The sequence below is a fragment of the Diabrotica virgifera genome, chromosome 4 (assembly GCF_917563875.1).
Source record: "Diabrotica virgifera virgifera chromosome 4, PGI_DIABVI_V3a".
NCBI lineage: Eukaryota > Metazoa > Arthropoda > Insecta > Coleoptera > Chrysomelidae > Diabrotica > Diabrotica virgifera.
The window spans coordinates 248,524,741-248,542,054 of record NC_065446.1 but is presented as its reverse complement, the minus strand read 5'-3'; the positions used below and the strand labels follow the sequence as shown (position 1 = coordinate 248,542,054).

At 32.4% G+C, this 17,314-nt stretch overlaps 1 protein-coding gene across 1 annotated transcript in view; it reads right to left on the bottom strand.

Annotated features, from left to right (window-relative positions):
- Positions 1-17,314, bottom strand: part of LOC114330243 (uncharacterized) — a 53,501-nt gene that overhangs the window by 26,356 nt on the left and 9,831 nt on the right. The gene's annotated exons all lie outside the window — the stretch shown is intronic.

Genomic DNA, 17,314 nt, shown 5'->3' with positions numbered 1-17,314 from the left:
AAGAAGAAAAAGACGGTTCGACACCTCCAGACAATTTTCTAGACCCGCAACTGACGTGAACAGCTACAAAATACCACTTCCGCTGGGGGTCCACCGAAACCAGTAAATTATTTAAAGTGGTCTACGAGAAAAAGTAGTTTGGGAACCTCTGGTCTAAATATTCTGTTTAACTAATTTTGGTCAATTATGTATTGCATGGAGTTAGGCAATTTTCTCTTTTTTTTACTTTTGTTCAAAAGTTTTTTGTCTCTCCTGTAAAATTGTCAATTTGTGACTTAGGCAATTTGCTCATTAGACCGACGCATTGTCGTTTAAGAAACACCTTTACAAACTACAGGTTAGTCGAGGAAATGAAGCATTTTGGCTCGCAATTTTTTCGTCCGGTATGGATTTACTTGAAATTTTCGTAGAAGGTAGAAAATAGTCCAAGGATCATTTTCTATATCATGCCGCTGTACGCTAAAACCTTGGGGGTGGCTGCCACCCCATCTCGAGGGTGGGAATTTTTTATTAAATTTTAACCATCTAAATCGATGTAAAACGTAATTCTAAGAAAAAAATGTTTTTTACATTTTTTTCGCAAAACTAATATTTTTTGAGTTATTCGCGGTTGAAAGTAACAGTTTTTCGACGAAAAAATCCACTTTTCTAGAGAGTATTTTGAGAGTAACTCGAAAAATATGCATTTAATCAAAAAACTGTTGCTATCGAAATTGTGTATTTTAGTAACACAAACCAAATTCTTTTTCTATAATATTTTTACGAGCAATACAAACCGAGCTACGGCATGTTAAAGGTTAGCTTTTTTCGTCAAATGTATAATTTGAAATATTCAAAGGCAAATAACGGAAAAACTTTGCATTTTTCGAGGAGAACTTAAATAATCTTTTTTCAAGAATATAATTAGACTTTTCAAAAGAAAAAAACAAAAAGTTCCTAGCATAAAAGTTAAGTGACTTATGATCAAGAAAGTTCGGTACCTGCTTCTTAATGAAAAAATCAATGAAAACAACCCCCTAACTAGCCTCCTAATTAAAAATTGGTCTTCACCTTTCTGTAATTCCTTTTATATTTGTATTATCAATACACCCAAGAAGTTTGACTAATTTAAAAGGCCTAATTTTAGAAAAATTTGAGTTTAAAGAAAAATTGATTTTTTGCAATTTCATATTTTTCACCATTTTCTTCAAAATATCTCCGAAAATACTAGAGATACGAAAAAAATGATACACTACTAAATTGTTGCTTTTTTCATATCTAAAATTTTCTTGTGCATATATTTTCATTACAGTTAATAGTTAGCGAGATATAGCTGTTTAAACCTCTATTTACGAGCAAACACCCCCTTATCGAGCCCTTTAAACCCACCCCAATTAAAAACTAAGGGATCTAACGAAATTTAATTTACATAGCCTTATAGCTCTTCAAAAATCCTACAAAATAATTTTTGGAAAAACTTTTTACCGCCAAAAATAAAGGAGCTATGTTTATAAAACGAATTATTTTTCCGGAAAATTAGAATAGTCCGCTTATAGAGCATTTTCAATAATATAATACCACAGAACTAGTTCGTATACTTACTGGAAGATGACTGTAAATTCGTATTTTGGTGTAAATAAATGTTTTTGTAATTCTTTAATTCTACTTTTTTTCTGTATAGATCTATTAAATTATCTACTTATAAAAATTGCAATGGTATTAAGGGTGGTTTTAAGGGTTGAAATATGATTATATCCTTTAGCATAAAACAATCATTATTTAACCAACGAAAACCAAATTTTACCCATATTAAAGTTTACAATGTTTGTATAAATATAATGTTTGACAATACGGGGTAGTTTACAACCCTAAAAATAATCAACGCCCTTGAGCATGATATAGAATATGAAGTACAGGGTGAGATGATCCTAATCTCAAATTTTTATGTAAATCGATCCAACACGAAATCTTCTATATATAGCTCCAACAATAGTGGTTGTAAGGGTTGAAATATTATGATATTTTATCTTAAAGTATAAAACAATAATTATGTAACTAATAAGAACCAAGTGTTGACAATATTAAAATTTAAAATGTTATTTTATAATTTTTTACAATTAGGGGTAGTTTTCACCCTTAAAAACCAAAAGCGTACAACGGCTCAATATAGAAAATGAACTAGAGGGTGTAGTGAGCCTAATCCCAAATTTTTGTACAAATCGATGCTGGACGAAAAAATTGCGAGGTTTTGCCATTTTTTCAGTTTCATTTCCTCGACTAAAAATACGAAATGGAAGAAGAAACTGCCATACATATCCTATGCCAATGCAATGTGCTATGAGGGAGCAGTAATTCATTGGCCAACTGACGATAGAACCAGGAGAGATCCTAAAGGCGTCAATAAGGAAACTTTTGGCATTCGTTGAGGCCACAGAGCCAGAGGCCACAGAGTTTAATGGAAAAAATAAGGTGTGGTGCAAAGGTCTTAATCAGATCGAAAGATCTCCAAGAAGTAAAAGAATAAGAAGAAGAGGAAGGTTACCAGTAATAATTTGACTATCGAGTCAACTTAAAATAAGATACTGATATACTTCTTTAATCGGGCAGTGTATTTTCAACGGCCCGTATTATTTTATAAACGGCAGACTTACACCTGCTATTAAATAGCTTTAGGTGTTATTAACCTAAAAGGAGTATTTTTGGATTTTATATTGAACACTTTGTTGCGAAATTATTGTTGCCTACCAATTGAAACCACTTTTACTTTATACTTTTTGTTCAATTATGACAAATTAAGTTTGTTTAATGTGAAGTACATTAGTACATATTTAGTAGGAAAATTTAATCGATTTATCTAAAATTTTAAATTAATACAAATAATGTATTGACCGATCTTAATAAACATTACTTCTTCTGGGATCAACCGGATCAAAGGCTAAGCCGAACATGAAAAAAAATCTCTTCGAAAAACAACAGAAAACCAGTCAAATTAATTAGGGGAGCGCATATAGATTTTCACTTCGGAAAAAATCAAACAAGATTTTTGTAATTTCATTAAGAAATGTTTCATAAACAACATATCAAAAAGTTCTACTCGAGAAGTGGGTGCTTAATTTTTTATTAAACAAATGAACTGCGAATTTAGATGATTTTTTTTAATAACTACGAAAATATAAATTGTAGAAAAAAACTGACTTGACCGTTTAAAAATTCAGAAAATGTTACAAAAAAACCCTCTATACAAATTTTTCTAAAATTAAATCTCTAGCTTCTATAATTTTTTATTTATAACTCTAAAGTCGCCCTTCTCACAAACATTGGCGCACTGTAAACTAGCGTACGGCAAAGTGCACGGTTGAGTTATTTTAATGTAATTCTTTAACTAATCGATCAAATGAAATATTACAAATTGATCATGAAAGAAGAATAATTTAGCTATTTTATGGTTGTAATAAAAAGAAATAAAATGTATGGGCATAAATATAGTGTGGGCGGAAAGTGGGACTTACATAAATTTGGTTTAAAAATGTTTTAAAAATGTGTAACTATGTAATACAATTTTTCTTATAAAACTCTCAATTTTGCACTGCTTACCTTTCAGACATCTTTACTAAACGATGTTTCTCTAAAAAAAATCTCAAAAATTTAATTCAAATGAAAATATTTAAATTATTTTTCGTACTTCCGGGCCTAAAGTGACAACTTCACTCCCTTGTGACAGGTACTAAAGTGTCACATTTAATCCCTCCGGGATTAAATATTGACGAAACTCCCGGAACGATTAAATCACAAACAAACGAATTTAACCTGCTCAGACGTGAGAATTCTTGACTTCTTTGGCTTAAATCCCTCATTTCTTCTCTTCAAAAAAGCTAATAATTTTGGAAATTTACTTATATCAATATCTTCTCTAATGTTAATAACCGATTTCAGCATTGAGTAATGTGCCCAGAGAGTTGAGGCACAAACCGCTTTTGATTTATCATCGAAGTAGACTAACAGCGCATTTTCAGTAGGTTGTCTCACATTTTTTAAGCGGCACCACTTTTTAAAAGCATCGTACTGCTGCTCGTATAGTTTTCTAGATTTCGGTGGTAACAATTCTTCACCTACTTCGGCTGCTCTTTTATCAATATCAGATACACCTTCTTCACTCATGATACCAATAATTATCAATAACAATGTTTCTTTACAATGACACTAGTAATGACAATGTTTCTAAATTATAACTGTCACAACGCAATGTTACTATGGTAACTTATTTTAAAGACAGTTTATTAAATGAGTTGAAGAGAGAAAAAACTGATTGAAATTATTGAAATAATTAATAAAATCATACCGGAAGTACGAAAAGTATCGTATATACCTTGCGACTGAAGTACATTTAATCCTTCAGGTAAATTATGGCCCTCCCTGCGGTCGGGCCATAAACTTTACCTTCAGGATTAAATGTACTACTTCAGTCCCGCGGTATATAATGTACTATTACTTTAGAAATTAAATAAACTATTTCTTTTTGAGAAAATTAAGAAAGATAACAAAAATGTAATACAAAAACCGAAAATTACCAGTTAAAAAAAATGTTTATACAAAGTGATCAAAACTTTTTTCTATAAAACTTACCTAAAATGCATTTAATAATAAGCTTCAACAATAATAAATGTTCAACAAAAAAAAATTATTTTAGCTCTTATACAGTATGTCTGCGTAACTTGAAACCTATTGATAACTTTTTTATTATCAGTTTTACGAAAAAAAGTTACAAGAATAAAAAACCGCTAAACGCCGTAAAAATGAGTGGCGCATACAATATTCCAGCTACAAAAGATCTGATATGAACATTACGTGGCGTTAAAATGTTTTTTCATTTAGATGCAAAAAAAAAATTCTAGTTTTATTTTAAAATATTTTTCCATAACATTTGCTAAATTTGAAGTAAACGCGCCACAAAAGAGTTTCAAATTTCAAATTGTATCAAAGTTACTCTTTTGTGGCGCGTTTACTTCAAATTTAGCAAATGGTATGGAAAAATATTTTAAAATAAAACTAGAATTTTGTTTTGCATCAAAATAAAAATACATTTTAGCGCCACGTAATGTTCATATCAGATCTTTTGTAGCTGGAATATTGTATGCGCCACTCATTTTTAAGGCGTTTAGCGGTTTTTTATTCTTGTATCAGGAGTTTTTCAAAGTTATTTATAAATTAAATGTATGAAGTTGAATGTAATGTTTCTCGATTACACGTTAACCTTTATAAATGGTCGCCTTTGTCACATTATCTCCCAAATGATCTAGTATCCATTGAATGTACACTAGATTCTTTTTCTATTCGAAATAGATTTAAAAAATATCGGGATGGCCGGTAAATGAACTCGGATTGCCCGTTGCCAGGTCAAATTTAGCGTCGTAACCACTACAACTACATAAACCATTTCGGGAATAATCGTTACTTGGATTATACTTTTGTAAGTAGCTTAATAACTTCTAAACGGCTTAACCAATTTTGATCACTAAACATGAGTTTGAAACGTATTGACAAGTAATATCTGATGCATCTAAGGTCAAGTATGGTAACAAAATTATGGTATTACAGGAATTATTGAGCTTGAAAACCCCTTTTTTCCCATAGGAAATAGCTTTGATCAAACGTACGAAACCTATAAGTTAAAAATTCGAATTTTCCTGGATATGAGGTATACACCGTTAGATTCGTCTAGAGTCCTTCTACAACCGCTCAGTTATTGGTGCAATTCGTAGGTTGAAATAAGTAATTGTCGAAAAACCCAAATTTTCAAAGTTTAGTCTTTCAGTTTTTTGGCTATACTGAGCAGTGTGTATGTTGGAGCTTGATCCCTTAGGCATCGTTTATAAGCTTAACTCAACCCTATTAATTTGGTGTATTTGTGGTTTGCCTGTCTCTCCTTGAACCTAAGATATATACGCCCAAAAATTATACCATTTTGTATCTACCTAGCCCTATAGCTGGCTTACGGGTACTACGGGCAGTCAGAAGTCAAAAATTACACCGGTTCTGAATCGGCTCTCACGCCCTCTTGAAACACAGAAAAAAAAATCAGATCGGTGTAACTTTTCCACACACAATACATACATACATACATATCCACAAACATTTTCCCATTTTTAAATAAAAATTGAGGCATACTTCTGAGCTCGGTAACTTTTGAATGGTATAACCGATTTTCAAAATTAAGCATGTGTTGGAAAGGTAATGGATCTGTACTATCAGAAGTCGCAAAGGTCGGACTTATGTTTTGAAATTTTTGGGAGTTTTGGGGACGAGAACGAAAAACTGATCCTAAATGGGAAGGGCCGTAAAATTCACACTAGAGTTGCACAAGTTTGACTTGAATGTTTGAACTTGACTTGAGTTTGACTTAATTTCAAGTCAAACTCAAGTCAATCCTTCTCACAAATATTTCAAGTCAAGTCAAACTGATCAATCGTACAGGTTTGAAAATTCAAACTGTTTGTCAAACTAGTTTGAAAGAGTTTGAAAAATAATTTATTTAGTAGATATACTTTTTTGTCGAGATTGACATGCTAGTTGCCAATTAAGATAAGAAAATTAATAATACAATGAGTGCCACATAAAAGTAACTTAATACGGGAAGCGATTATAATCAAAATAGGGTCGTAAATTTAAATTTCTTGAAAATAATTTCTGAATGCTTAAACTGCTTGCTGGCAAGTTTCGTTTTATCCATATAACTTTTTTATATCTGAGTGTTACTAGATTAAAACAAAGAATTCGTTGGATTATCATACAAAGTGTAATTTAATCTACTTTGGGAGCGTTCAGGTTCAAGTATTACGTAACGCAAGTTGGGGGGGGGGAGTCATGTAAAACGTTACGGCGCGTTACACGGGGAGGGGGTAGGATGGTTCGAACAGCGCATTACGTAATAGTGATGTAACAAATGTCATTTTTTGAACATTCGCGAATACGAATGCGAATGCGAATATCTAATAACGACATTCGCGAATGCGGATGCGAATGCGAATGCTCAGTTTTTTTTAATTTGTTTTTATTTTTGAAATGTTTTCTAAATTTGTAATGAGAAGTTAATTGATATTTAGTGTAAATCAATCTGAATCTTAAGCTTTATTACATTATGCCAAATAATAAAACAACGTAAAGGCTGATTAATCTGATTATACGAGGTTAAGTTACCTTTTTTTAATAAAAAAGATGAGAAAGAGAATGGATTTTGATTTTATTAATCTAACTTTATTTTCAAATTATTATTTCTCTTCTCTGATATTCATATTCGCAAAACATTCGCACAAATTTTGCGAATGCGAACGCGAATGCGAATATGCAAAAATATGCGGATATTCCCGAATGCGAATACGAATACGAATATTCGTTACATCACTATTACGTAACATTGTTTTTTTAACTTAAATAAAAAAAAACTACCGAATCACAATCTTCCACCTTTTCAACTTTCGTTTATATTTTACATAGAACCCCTGGATTGTATTATATTGCTCCCTCACCTCCGCTCATGTTACAATAGGACAAAATAGTATTCAAGTGAAAAAATCTTAAAATTTGTATTTAGCAGTCAAGCACAGTAACATGTGTCTCAATGGACAGCTCAAAATAAAATAATTTGGAATTTTTATGACTTTCTTTTATTAAAAAAGGCATTTAAGGGTCAGTTATAAAAACATCTGGTTACATACCAATCTGCTAGTTCACTCGAAAATACAATACAAACGTATTGCTGTATATTTGTAGGTATTTCTTTAAAATTCAAAACTAACCATTGGGTTATTAGACCTGGATCCTGCGTACCAAAAAAAGTTGATTAATAGCAAACCGAAAATTTGTTAATAGCTTAACGGTGCCTAGTCGGACAAACTTAGATGTACGGGAACACTGGAACGGTGGAAGTTTTAATTGTGGAACAGTTTAATAATTTGGAACGTCAGATTACGAAAACGTCCCATGTATTTTGTCGGACATAACATCCAATTGATTTGTTATCCTTTCATTAAACTCTCATGCAAAAATCAGACTGCTATTACTGACCAACATGATTCCTGTCATTTGACATGTTCTTCATGTTCCACTCATTAAAATGCCCAGTTGGTGATAAACACCAGCCTGATTTTTGCATGAGAGTTTAATGAAAGGGTAACAAATCAATCGGAAGTTCTATCCGACAAAATACATGGAACGTTTACGTAGTCTGACGTTCCAAATTTTTAACCTGTTCCACAATTAAAATTTCCCCTGTTCCAGTGTTCTCATACATGAAAGTTTGTCTGACTAGACACCGTTAATCTATTAACAAATTTTCAGCTTGCTATTAATCAACTTTTTTTTGGTACGCGGGATCCAGGTCTATATGGTTTTACCTACATTTATCTACAATTTAAATTTCTTTCGGAGACAGGCTACAAATGTTGGGTTTAAATTTTTTAAAAATTAATGTATAAATATGCATTAATATTAATAGTATGGTATAACTTATAACTAGACCCAAACCCAGACACCCAAAGTGAAAGTTATCCTCCAACACCAAATTGTTCTATATGGTCCACATAATGGTAAGAAAAAAGTCACACACACCATTTTCAGCGTCGGGTTTGGGGGGAGAGGAGGAAGAAATCGGTAAATTCGGCGATTTTTACGTTTTTCGTCAATATTTCTAAAACTATGCGGTTTCTAAAGGATTCTACATAAAATTTAAAACAAAAAGGTCCTATACATATTTGTTATAAAATCAACGGTTTCAGAGTTACGGAGGGTGAAAAGTGGAAGTTTCGATACTTTTTATATTTTTTGGGAAATTTATAATATTATAACTGATGAAAGAAATTTTCTTTAACAGGATTGTTTTGTAAATAAAATTTGCTATTTCAGTGGCATGTTAGTGATAAGCCCTCGAAGAAACGTCAACCTCACCACCCAAAATCATCATCAATTGCCCAAAAAATATAAAAAATATCGAAAACCTCCACTTTTCACTCTCCGTAACTCTGGAAGCGTTGATTATATAACAATTATATATAGGACCTTTGTTATTTTAAATTTTATGTAGAATTGTATAGAACATTGTTTACGATAAAGTAGAGCTTTAGAAATATTGACGAAAAACGTAAAAAAAATACTAATTTACCGATTTCTCCCCAATCTCCCCTCCAACCCGGACGCTCAAAATGGTGTAACCTTTTACTGCACAATATGTGGACCATATAGAACAATTTGGTGTTGGAGGAAGACTCTTTCTTTGGATGTTTGGGTTAGGCCTTTTTTTGACCAGTTATACTATACTACCTCCGTAACTTTGGAACCGTTCATTTTAGAAGGATTATGCAATGGGCCTTTTTTATTTCAAATTTAATGTAGAACATTTTTGTATAAAAGGTTGTTCATGCTAAATCGCATAGTTTTAAAAATATTGACGAAAAACGTAAAAAACTACGAATTTACCGATTTCTCCCCCCTCTTCCTTTCAAACCCTACGCTCAAAATGGTGTGACTTTTTTCTGAACATTATGTGGACCATATAGAACAATTTGGTGTTAAATGATAACTTTCACTTTGGATGTCTGGTTTATGCCATTCTTTGGATCAATTGTATCATACTATAAAACGCTATAAGCTTTCTTAATAATTATTATCCTAACTGGCGCGCTTATTGGGTTTTATTTGTCTGTCTGAGGTTTAAATATCATATCAGCCAATACATTTCTGTTTATTGAAATTTGTCAAAAAAATTTTTTTGGACCTTGTTGGGATTGGGGGATTTCCCCTACCCCTCCCCCACCCATTACTCCCCCCCGTTGATCCGCCACTGAACAAATAAACACGTTGCGTAATATTCAAACTTTTCAAACTGTTTGAAGATGTTTGAATTCAAGTCAAACCTAAAGATATCGAAATCAAGTCAAGTCAAACTTTTTTATACAAAAAGTTTGATTTTCAAGTCAAGTCAAGTTTGTTGAGCAAAATCAAACTAGTTTGACTTGATGCATCTCTAATCCACACCCTTAGACCAAAATGAAGAGGTAACATATGGATGGACGAGTCTTTTCCTAAATATTAAGATGGGATTTGGCCCAATTTTCAATTCAGTCCGCTTTAGAAAATCGAAAATTTCGTGTAAATATTATAGTGTCGCATGTAGGGGTGTTGTGCGCCACTGGCGAGAACTGCCGTTCTCTGGTAATTCTTTATAAAATACTCTGCATCGTATATAATCTAAGATGCAACCATCAAATGTCAAATTTTATTATTTTATACGAGGTGTGTCAAAACAAAACAAAAGTGAAAGATGTCTCTACCCAACTAGCAAAGCTTAAATTAAAGTTCGCCGGACAGACCCTACGGCAGAAGGATGAAAGATGGACTAAGATGATTATACATTGGAGACCGTGGAACCACAAACGAAAAAGGGGAAGGCCGCAGATGCGATGGTCGGATGACCTGAAGAAACACACTGGGTCAAATTGGATGCAAATTGCCCAAGATAGAGAGGCATGGAAGAAGGAAGAGGAGGCCTATATCCAAGGATGGATGTTTAGGGCTGATTAGATAGATAGATAGTGTCAAAAAATATGAATTTCACTCAAGAGTAAAGAACCTTTATATTTCACAATATCGAAAATTGTTATTTAGAAAAGTTGTTTGGAATAAAAAAATATGTTTCAGTGTTTAATTACATCCTTCTAATTAAAATATTGTGAATAATAAAGGCACTTTATACTCTTAACTTATAACTCAAGTAAAATTCATATTTTTTACATACCTCGTATAAAATTGCGAAAGTTTGATATCTGTTATATGTATCTTAGATTTTAGACCAGGTAGAGCATTTTATGAAGAATAACTTTTTTTCGTAAAATTGATAATAAACTAGTTATCATAAATGTAATAAAATGATAATGGCTATCGGTAATTTGAGAAAAAATTGAAAACTTTTTTTCGATTAGAATGATGTAATTGTATATTAAAACATAGTTTTTAATTTCAAACAACTTTTCATAAAAGCATTTTTTGATATTCTGGAATATGAAGGTACTTTACTCTTTAACGAAATTTATATTTTTGACATAACTCGTATAAAATTGATAAAATTTGATATATAACGATTGAGTTTTAAATTTTTGACTATTCAGAGCATTTTATGAAGAATAACTTTTTTCGTAAAATTGATAGATAATTAAAAAGTTTTGCATGTGTTCCAGTTCCTAGCTACGCAGACTTACTGTATAAGAGCTTATGTATAAGAATTTTTAAATTTTAATGCCATATTTGGATTCAGCATAATCAAAAACAAAATAGAAACATATTTGATCAAAGTAAAATGATGAATTCAACATTCAACGATATTTTTAAAATTATTCATACAAAATAATTGTTATTGTTTAAACAATTAATAAACAATTAGCGGCCAAATCTGCGAGTAGAACTTTTTACTTTAACAAGTATATAAACTAACAAAAAACGTTTTAGAAAAATATAAACTTGTTTGAATTTTTCCGAAACAATGCATGTTTTCGTTCTAATTGCACTCCCCTAAATAGGATATAAAAAGTTCGTAATAATGAGTATTTCTGCCCTCTCATCAAACTTTATCAAATGCCTTTTCAAAGTCTACAAAACATAAATACATTTCCTGATTAATGTCCGTATGGCTCTATGATCTGTGCAGGTTGTTGCACTTGACCTCTTGGAAATTACTACAAAGGTTGATTACAGCCATTGTCTGGGGATTGTGGCAGGCTGTTATATTAGACTAAAAAGTTCAATCATTACATCAATAACATCTTCATCAATGAGGACTTAATAATTCGATGAACAAATCATTTGGTCCAGTAGTTTTGCGATCTTTTGTGTTTTTGGTGGCATAGATGACTTCTTCTCTTAATATTGGTGGTCCAGAATCCTCTGTGCTCTCTATTGACAGTTCTTCTCTTTCATCATTAAATAGTTGTTGGATATAATTGGTCCAGTGACAGAGTCTCTCCTTGACATCAATAATAATATTATATCGCTTTTATCATTTTTGAGGATATTTGTTCTTGTGTTTTTTCTAGAACCTAACATTTCTTCGATTTTTTGTGTAAATTAAAGCTACCATATTTTTTATCCAGATCTTCTATTTCGAGGCATCTCTTTTGCCTCTAGAATTTTCTTTCGGATATTTCCCTGAATTTATTTTTATTTATTCAGGTCTTTTGCTTTCAGATCTTCTAGGAGCTCTTGAAGAAGGCGATGAGCTTCGCTGAGAACACACTGGGGGTCCTTCAACAAGTAATGAATCCGGTGGAGGGGGAGATATAGACGTATATTCCTGGGGCTGCATGCTTTGCGTGGTTGTATAATTTTATGAGGAATCATTGAGGCTCGAATGTACTTCAAGTAGGTCCTCTACCAACACTGATTCTTGACAGATGACGATTAGGCACTGTAGTCTCCGTCCGTCTTTGAGTTTAACAAAAGAGTATTCAGGATTTACCTCTATTACTTTCACTTCTTCTACGATAGGTTAGTATTTGCTTTTCCGATCTAGCCTTTTCACCAGCACATGCCCTGATTCTGCTAGCCATGATGGTATTGTATTCCCATTTGCAGATTTATGGGTGTGCACGAACATTCTTTCATGTAATGTACAGTTGGTTGCGATACGTAACATTGAACGAATGGTATGCAGCAAATTTGGTAGGTATTGCTCCCAAGTTTCAATGTGTGCTTCATCAGATTCACAAGTCAGTTGAACAGCTTTCCAGACAGTAGAATTCAAAGTCTCTACTTGACCATTTCCTTGAGGATTGTAATCAGTAGTTCTACTCTACTTGTTGCGATTCCTCTGGAGTTGAGAAACTCTTTGACTTCAGTTGATAGAAATTGAGTCCCTATATCCCAATGAATAAGTTATTTAAATTCTTGATTGCCGTTTTGGCACTAATGTCGCTACATGGGACATGGAAAAGCAAATGGGAACCTGGAAAAATATACCGTTAAAATATTATAACGATTATTGGTATTCGAAGACACTGGTCCTTTAAAGTCGACACTAACGCGTTCGAGATATGGCTTTTATAAGATTCGGAAAAGCCCTTCGTCTTGACTTCATCGAGAGAGAAAGGTAATATCAATATCACATCAAAAACAACAGAGATTTTCTGTTCCATTTCATATGTCAAGTAGAATTACGATGCAATACTAATCTCTCAAAGTGAAGATGACTTACAACGTATGCTGCACCAATTTAACATAACCGCCAGAAAATGTAACATGTTAATTTCCCCAAAAAAGACAAAATGCATGGTTATAACAGCAGATTTAATAAGATGTAAATTGGAGCTGGAAGGTCGGATAATAGAACAAGTAATGGAGTTTAAATACCTAGGCATCACACTATCTAGCTACGGAAGGCTCGAAACAGAAGTGGAAGATCAAGTAAATAGAGCAAACAGAGCCGCAGGTTGCCTGAATGACACAATAATATGGAGAAATAAAAATATCGGAAAGGAAATGAAAGGCAGAATTTACGAAACAGTCATAATACCAATAATGACATACGGGGCAGAAACACGACCCGGCACAGAGAAGACAAAAAGATTGCTCGAAACAGCGGAGATAAAAAACCCTTCGAAAAATCGATGGCAACACTCTATGGGACAGAACTAGAAGTACAGATATACGACGGAGATGCAAGGTAGATAACATTAATAATTGGGTAAGAAACGGAAGAATACAATAGAATGACCACATAAGCCGAATGACAACTAATAGGGTAGTCAGGACAGCGAGAGACGGTTCCCCAAGAGGAAGACGATCAGTGGGAAGACCACGAAAACGATGGAACGACAACTTACTAAAGGCACATTGAAAAAATCGACAGAATCATGTCTAAATGAATGAATTTAGGTATAAATACACAAAACCTTCCGAAACCCAGTAATCACTCCCTTCTCCCTTATATACAGGGTGTCCAGAAACTCTACCGACAAACGAATACAGGAGATTCCTCAGATAATTTTAAGATAATTTAACCCAATTCACTCAGTCCGAAAATGCTTCCTAAGCCAAGCCGCACACCAAAGAAACATGAAACGAAAAACATGAAACATGAAACGAAAAACATGTTTCATGAAACTAAAACACTGCTAAAAAAATCTCAAAGTCCGCCTATCAATGAAACGAGTGTGATTCATGCTCATGACACATTTTTATTTTCGGAGAGTCTCATAAATAGCCGGTCGTATATTTGTTTAGTAGTGGTTTATTTCCATGAAACGTAATTTACGTTTCATGTTTCTTTGATGTGCGGTCGGGCTAAGGGAGCTAGAGCTATTTGAAGATGGCGTCTGGTAATTAGTTTTTCTTAAATACCTCCGGAACGCTTCTATATAGAAAAACAAAAATTTTTATGCGTATTTATCTTCCAGAAATAAATCGATTCCATCCATTGTAAATTTATAGTACCGGTCATAGGCGTCCGTTTTGTGTAGGGCAACGGTTACTTTATCGCATAACTTTTTTGTCTTTAACTTTTAAGCTTTTTGACTCTGGATTATTAAATTGGGAGGTATTTTTGTACTAAAAGATACTCTTGTTTTAAGTCGATAGGATACACCGTTTTCTAGAAAAATTGATTTGAAAATTTTCCGTTTTTTAAATTTCAAAAAAAATTTTTCAAAAAAACTGTTTAGAAAAACGAAAACTTGTACGTTCGTTTTTCTATACTATTCGTACTATATTCCAGAGATGAATCGATTTCATTAATTGCGAATTTCTAGCATCGGTCATATGCGTCGGTTTTGGGTAGGTCAACGGTTATTTTATCGCATAACTTTTTTGTCTTTAATTTTTAAGCATTTTTGACACTAGATTATTAAATTATGAGGTATTCTAGTAGTAAAAGTTCCCCTTGCTTCAAGTTGGTAAACTACACCGTTTCTTTTTTCAAAATTTTTTTCAATTTTTTTTCAAATTCAAGAGACGAAAAATTTTCAAATCGATTTTTCTAGAAAACGGTGTGTCCTACCGACTTAAATCAAGAGTACCTTTTAGTACTAGCATACCTCACAATTTAATAATCAAAAGTGAAAGATGCTTAAAATGTAAAGATAAAAAAGTTATCCGATAAAATAACCGTTACCCTACCCAAAACGGACGACTATGACCGGTACTATAAATTCGCAATGAATGGAATCGATTTACCTCTGGAAGATAAATATGCGTACAAATTTTTGTTTTTCTAAATATAAGCGTGCTGGAGGTATTTAAGAAAAACTAGTTACAAGACGCCATTTTCAAAGAGCTCTAGCTCCCTCAGGAAGCATTTTCGCACTGGGTGAATTTGGTTAAATTGTCTTAAAATTACCTGAGGAATCTCCTGTCTTCGTTTGTCGGTAGAGTTTCTGGACACCCTGTATATGTGCAATTACATATTTGTAAGCAAATTTAATTTATCTTATCTGAATTTTATTTCTAGTTTAACTAGATTTTTAACTTTAGATATGATTATTAATAACACCTTGGAATGATTTTGAAGTTCAAAATGTTCTAACACCAGTTTTTCGTTGTTAATTGTTAGGTTTTGGCATTAATTGAAGCTATTAATGCAAGAAGGTGTTAACTTACATTTTCGTAAATTAGATCTTATCAAATGCAAAAAGGTGTTAACATCCATTTCTATTAAATAGTAGAGCCTTTTGTCAAAAGATGGCATTAATAGCCCTAAAAATGTATATAAAAAAGGAGTTAATATCCCATTATCCAGGGCCGGCGATAACGGGCCTGCAAGGGATGCATTGCAGGCGGGCGGCCCTGCTTGGGGGGCGCCAGAATGAGCTTTTTTTCTGCTCGTATTATGTAAAATACTAAAATAGAAAAATTAATTTTTTAAATAATTCGTCATAACAAATAATACCCAAATCTGTGTTTGTTTGTTAGTTTTGAATATCACATAATATACAAAAATATGCAATGCCGCGTAGAATTCTTACCATGTAGTAATATAATTTATTGGTCAAAAATATCATATTTCAACTAAACAACTTTGCTCTTAAATGAAAATGCTTTGTTTATGTTCTTCAAATTCCTTGCAAGTTGTTAGTTTTGTATCAGCAGTTATGAGAGGAAATGAATGATTTCTAGTAGAATAAACAAGATTGTGATACTGTTTTCTTGCCGCTTGCGCCTGTCTAATTTAAGTATTATGTACATATTAATAGGTATTAAGTTATGTATTAATCCCATAAAATCCCACATACCGGGTGTCCACTTATATTTTCTCCCATTTTAACTGCCTATAACTTCTAAACGACTCAAGATAGAAATTTTATTTTAGTAAAAGTTTTGTTTGAATGGATTGAATTTTTTATATCGCTTTTAAATAAAAAAATGGCGGATTTTTTAAAAAAACGTTGTTGACTTTTTTTATTGAAACACCCAGTATATTCTTTTGAAAATTGAAAGAACAGTCATTTACCTATCCAGCTATATAACGTTTTTTTTTTTAAATCGGTTATGAATGACTGAACATTTAATTTTTATAATGAGAGATTCAATGTGGAACTCACATAACATAATGTAATATCAATTTGTTTAGTTATGTTATTTAGTTATGTGATATCCACGTTGCACCTCTCATTTTAAAAATTAATTACTCAGTCATTTGACCACCGATTTTAAAAAACTTTATATCGCTGGATAGGTGAATGACCGTTCTTTAAATTCACAAAAAATATACTGGGTGTTCCAAAAAAAAGTAAACAAATTTTTTTGTAAAAATCCTCCATATTTTTTTTCGTAATGGAAAGCGACATAAAAAACTCAATCCATTCTGACAAAACTTTTACTAAAATAAAACATTTCAACGAAAACCGCATATTTCTATCTTGAGCCGTTTACAAGTTATGAGCAGTTAAAATGGGGGAAAATATAAGAGGACACCTGGTATTTAAAACAAACATTTTACATAAAATTTAGTTTAGAGCTCTTTTATTATGTATTTCATGTGATTATAATACAGAATTGTTTGTCAGTTGTACTCTGCAGTTAAAGAATCTAGCGTTCAATTAATATAAAATTATATCTGTTAAGTACTCAACATTATTATTAATTTAAAAGCCGAAAAAGAAGAAATGACACAAAAAACAATCTTAGTTCTCTTAGCCAATTTCTTAAAAAAGTTAAAGTGAAGTTGTTTTGTCAGATGATGGGTCCAATAAAACTGTAACCGAACTTTATTTACCGGGGACATTTTCGGATAGCGGGACACCGACTTTAGTCGGTGCCTCGCTGCCCGGAACACATATTTTTAGGACACAAGGCCATAATC